Below are 6,263 nucleotides of genomic sequence, written 5' to 3'. Positions count from 1 at the left end.
TTATTATGAGTGCAAATGTATACGGGTAGTTCACTCGAGGGCGTAAAAAAAGAAATCGGAATCAGGCTCATGATTGTAGTAGTAAAAGGCAACCACCAATTTTGATTTTCGCTGGTTGCGTCACCCAACACATCTCCTGGTACAACATTGCCAACACGGAGGACCCCCAACTGAGTTCGTCCGCTCCTCTAAAATCGATGAGTTTCAACAGCCACCTTAGATTGACGAGATTTCATGACTTATTTGGCATTATGATACCCTCAATGATCTGAAGGATGTACGCCCGAGCGTATTGTTCCCTTTGCACTTCAATCGAATCTTCAACCAACTCCGCGAATTTTTTTCGTATCCAAGCCATTTTGATCCAACCTCCGTAAATCGTCTCCGGAACCTCACCCAAAAGATCTAAACATAGGACTCTCCAATCAGCAGCTTGAACAAACCTAGTGACTACTGACCCATCCACGGGTAACCCCAACTGTAAATGCAGGTCCTCTAGAGTGATAGTACACTTGCCACATGGAAGATGGAATGTGTGTGTCTCCACCTCTTCGCCAATGCGCTTTTGAGTTTCGGGTCCAACTTACACCCCCGGCCTACAAGGGCCACGTGCCAAAAATCGGCTTCCCTCAAGTATGTTTTGATCAACAGTGATGGAGGACCTGGTAGATTACAAATATGACATTGTTAAATTCGATATTCTGCCTGTTTACATAAAAATTATATAAAAAATACTAAGTTAAAATATAACAGTAAAATAAAAAAAATAAATAAAAATATAACAGTGAAATAAAAATTTAAACAATATTAAATTTTTTTCTTTCCATTTGCAATTGGTTGACGGAGATGTGCTTGTTATCAAGACGGATTAGAGACCCGACCATTGCTAAATTATATTGAACACGAAAAAAAATTTAATAAAAAATTATTTCTTGAAAATATTAATAAAAAAATAAAAAAAGAATGTAGATAAAAATAGAATTTAGGAAAAAAATTATTAGAGAATTTGAGAGATTTTTGAGAGTTGATTGAGAAATTTTTGAGAGAATTGTGAGAAATGTGAGTGAGAAGAAAGTGTGTGGTGTGAGGTTTATAGTTTTTTTTTTTACCGTTGGGGGGGCCAACGGCTATTTGAAATAGCTAGGACGTGTTGGGGGCAGGGCGGGGTGAGGGAAATGCGCTGACCTGGATGTGTTTTTCTTTAACGCACTGACCAGGACACGTGTTATTGGTTAGGGGAAAAAATGTCGAGTTGGACGCGCTTTTCTGATTTTTCCCTGAAAATAGCACCATTTAGGCGCGTTTTTGTATTTTTGGCCCATTTCTGTAAATTTCAATAAAAGTGGTCCATTTTTGTATTTTTTTTTAAAATGTGCATTTTCTGGTATATTAGTCGTTTTTATTGAATTGTAGGCAATGGTGCAGATAAAGGAGCAGGCAGGGCCTTCTCCCTCTCAAATGGTAAATCTCTCTTTTAGTCCTTTTAAAACTTGTTAATTTATAAATTAGTATAATGATAAAATTATACTTTACCCCCTTAAAGTTTAAAATTTACTTTTAACCCCTTAAAGCAGTTTTCTGGGTTCACCTCTAATTTAAATAATAATAATAAAAACACCTCCCCACCGTCGCTCTTTCCCTTCCTTTCTGCTGTTGTCGCTGCAGTATTAACAGTAAAAAACAAACAAACAAAGGCAAGTAATTATCTTCTCAAACCAAATTAAAGAATCTTCCAGGCATAAGAGACTAAAATGCCAGAATTTATTTGGTACTGCCAATGATTTGTGGAATTTGATTGCAAAACTTGTTTTGTTTTGCCTATCTAAGGATGTCTAATGCCATACAATATTAATATGGAGAGGGAGAGGGGACGATGGAGGCAAGGGGAGGGTTTTCTATATATTTAATATTGATATAATTATTTAAAATTTATTATTATATTTTTAAAAATATTTATAATTGGGTAATCAAAAAACCATAGTTAGATGATCTATGGTGTAGTTTAAAATAAACATATATATAATTAATTTTACAATAAATTATTAACTTATTTTTATAAACAAATTCATATTCATCGTTAATATGTAAAAAAAAGAATTAAATTTAATGCAATTAGAGCTAATACTGTTTAAAAAAAGTAATTATTTTTCAACGGTAAGTTTTATTAGGGGTGAGCATTCGATCGAATCGAATCGAATCGAATCGAAAATTTTCGAGTTAATCGAGTTTTCGAATCTCATTTTATCATCCTAACTTTATTTGAAGTTTTCTCGAATCGAGTCGAGTGAGATGGAATTCGAATCGAATCGAATCGAATATATTTGTTCGAGTTAAATTTTAAAAATAATTTTGGGTTCTTGTAACCATTGTCACCCATCGTAATAAAATTTGTCCACCTTAATCAAATTTTTAACTTTCATCACCTCATAATTTATTTATTAATTTTTATATCTTGGTTATCTTATTTGTTTGTTTAGTTGTTTCAATTATCTTGGATTCTTGTCACTATGTATTTTGGAATTAAAAATATATTAAATATAAAAATATGATTTTTAATAAAATTTATTTTAAAAATAAAATTTGAAATTGATACCAATATAAAATTTTAACACGAATATTTTATGGCATAATTAAGAATTCAATTTTAATATAAATATTCAATATGACTAAACAATTCAATAATATAAATAATATAAAATGTGAAATTTAATTTAATAATATAAATAGTATATATAAATAAAATTATTACTATTTATGTTTAGTGATTTTTTTGGATAATTTTGATTTTTATTTGAGAGTAAATGGTGAGAAGTAAAAGTTTAGGGGAAAATGAAAAGTTTTGGGAATAAAAGTTTGAGGAAAGTAAATAGGGGAGTAAAATTTTGGAGGGAAAATATTAAAAAAAAATTGGAGGGGAGGGTTTGGGGTAGATGGGAGGTGGGATGGGAAGAGAATAAAAGTTTTAGGGGAAAAGTGGGAGGGAGTAAAAATTTTGGGGGAAAATAAAAGGTTTTGAGGGTTTTTGAGAGTAAAATTTTGAAAAAAAAATGAATGGAAGAGTAAAATTTTGGTGGGAAATGAATTTTGGGTAGATTGGAGGGTTGGGAGGCGAGGGGAGTAAAAGTTTTGGGGAGAAAGTGGGAAGGAGTAAAAGTTTTGAGGAAAAAGTAAAAAAGTTTGGGAGTTTAGGGTAAAACTGTAAAATATTATAGTTTGATATTCGAATTATTCGAATTATTCGAGTTATTCGAATTCGAAAACTCAACTCGATTCGAACTCGAAATTCGAAAAAAAAAATTGAGTTGATTCGAATAACTCGAATAACTCGATTCGTTTAACTCGAAATTCGAATTTCTTTTCGATTTTTTCGAGTCGAATCGAATTTTGCTCACCCCTAAGTTTTATATTATTATTCAAGAACTACCGACATGTAAATAATTTATTATAAAATTTGGTTGAATATATGAAACCAAAATTAAATGACAATAAGATGCAAGTATAAATATAAAAAAGTATGTATAATGAATCTATAAAAATAATAAAAAGATTCCAACTATTAATAAGTTGGATTGTTTTAAAAATAAATGCAGTTATTTTTCACTGAAGCTGCTATTGGAGTAGGAAAATTAAATTGATGTGAAAAGATAAAAAGATTGATGATGATGAAGACGGTATGAAATCTTGAACTTGCATTAAAAATTTAATGCACCTTAGTTTCATTGAGTTATGAATCCAAAATAAAAAGTTCCATTGGACTTACATAATTGGAAAAAAATTGAGAAAAGTATAGGCTATTCATTGACATATATACAGATATAGAACAAATATGTTGCTGGGAGAAATGGTGCAATCTTTTAAATTTCTGTTAAATAATTGTAATGTTGTCTGTGATTTTTAAGTTGCTAAAACACTGCGTTTTATTTTAGTTAAACGATGCGCAAAGAGGAGTAAACGCACCGTTTTGTCCCAAGTCTTTTAATTGAAACGGTGTAGATTATTGGAGGTAGCTTTGACAACTGTCAATATGTTATTTGGTCCGTTATTTTCCTTATTTTGGCACTAATCAGGCTAAGGGGAACGACTATGAAAATATAGGCACAACTTTTTCTCATCCATTCTCATCTCCTTCCTCTGAAATTTCTTCTTTTTCTTCTCTTCTTTCTGTGAATTTCTCTCTCGATATTTGTTCTCTATCAAGGGTATCAGAGCCTTGCCATCTTCATGGCCAACGAGGGTGTGCCCACACACTTACAAAAGGACATTAGGTTTTCCAACCACTTGAGGTTTTCCAAGACTGCCCTGGTCAATTAGAAGTGGTGGATCCAGACACTAAAGTAACCTCACCAGTTTTGTCTATACATGCTTTTAAAGGATCACAGGGGCATAACACTGTGTGTTTAGTAGTTACTATTAATCAACATGAAGTTATCATATTGGTTGACTCAAGAAGCACTCACAACTTTGTTGATTACAAGTTGACCAAGAGACTGAGTTTGCCTGTTACACCATCATGTCAACTGAAGGTGATGATTGCTAATGGTGGCAATCTAGCTACTTAAGGAGTATTGTAATAGTCCGGTTTAGGCCCTAGTCAGACAGTGGTTTCGGGACCACAAATTCTAGTTAGAAAAATATTTTAATATTATTTTTGGTGTCTATAACATGTTAATTTATATGTGTCAAATTTTGTGTGAAATTTTTTATCGTTTGCGTGCTCGATTTTATAAAAAGGACTTAACCGCGTAAAATGCAAAAGCGACTAGCTATTTGTTAAAGTGCTATTTTGCTATGGCTTTTATAATGTGGGATCCTTATGTTGATATTTGACCATGGTAAGTATGCATGGACATAAATGGGCTTGTATTAAATGGTTTTCAGGTTAATTCATTAAGGATAAAATAGTAATTGATGTTTTAATGTTTATTAAATTAAAACAAACATGCATTAGTGGCCATTTTGTGTTCATCTTGCCGAATATACAAAGAAAGAAAAGAAAAGAAAAAGCTAGCTAGGTTTCGGCTAGAATTTTGCTTGATTAAGGTATGTGTTTTGATTCATTTTTGATGATTTTTATGTTTTTGTGGTTGTTGCATAATAATCTATCAAGCTCATGCCTCAATTTTAAAATTTGATTATGATTTTGAAATGAGTCATTGATGATTTTGTAAGCTTTGTGATGATAGTTGATGAAATAGGAAAGATATGTGATAGTTAAATATGTTTTGTATTTGGATTTTTGATGAATTTGAGCATTTTGAGATTTATTTGCCAAATTAGAAAATTTAAGGGCTTAAATGTGAAATAAAAGAAATATATGGGCTTCTAGGGACCATAGGAAGATTTGGCTAAGGCATGGTTTTGATGAATTTTGTGTATTTTGTGATTTTATGAAATAGAGACTAAATTGTGAAAAATGTGATTTTTAAGGGCTAAAGTGAAAATTTCCCAAATTATGTGTTTGTGGTTTAAATTGAATGAAATGTGTTATTAAATAGCTAAATTTTAATTTATCTAGATCAATAACAAAAGAAAACAGAATTAGAACGGGGGAAGTCGAAAGTGGTCGAGTAGTTGATTCCATCCGCTTGTCTTCGTCCGAGGTAAGTTTGTAAGTGAATAATTAATGCGAAATTGAATGTATTTATTTTATACGTAATCGAATTGAATTGTTTATATGTATATCTTCAATGCCGAGTTGAATTTAGCTTAATATGATTAATCTCGAGCTTAATTCAATTGATTTACGACATTCAAAAACAGAACGAACTACATGAATTCTGATGTGTGATAACGTGTAAGACCGCGTTTGGGTCGTTGGCATCAAATTGAGATTTACGTGTGAGACCATGTCTGGGACATGGGCATCGAATATGTTTTCGTGTAAGACCCTGTCTGGGACAGTGGCATCGTTATTTGAATACATGTAAGACCACGTCTGGGACGTTGGTATTGTACGAGCTATTTAGAGTCGTCAGAATATACTTTTTGATTCCGAATGGTATAACAGGAAATTATATGGCAAAATCGAATGTGAGTTTGAATAAAATAATTCAGGTATGTTTAAGTTATACGAAGTTTGGAAATAAAGGTAAGTGCTTTGCATAACATGAGAAGATGAATTAATCACTTAAATATGAGTATGTATATATATGTGTTCAAGATTAGTTGAATTCGGCCTATTAGTATAACTTATATGTATTATTTGAAAATTATTTTCTTATGACTTACTAAGCTATTAAGCTTTCGGTGTGTTTGTTCATTCA

This window comes from Gossypium raimondii, chromosome 7 (assembly GCF_025698545.1).
Source record: "Gossypium raimondii isolate GPD5lz chromosome 7, ASM2569854v1, whole genome shotgun sequence".
NCBI classification, from domain to species: domain Eukaryota; kingdom Viridiplantae; phylum Streptophyta; class Magnoliopsida; order Malvales; family Malvaceae; genus Gossypium; species Gossypium raimondii.
This window is presented reverse-complemented; position numbering follows the sequence as displayed.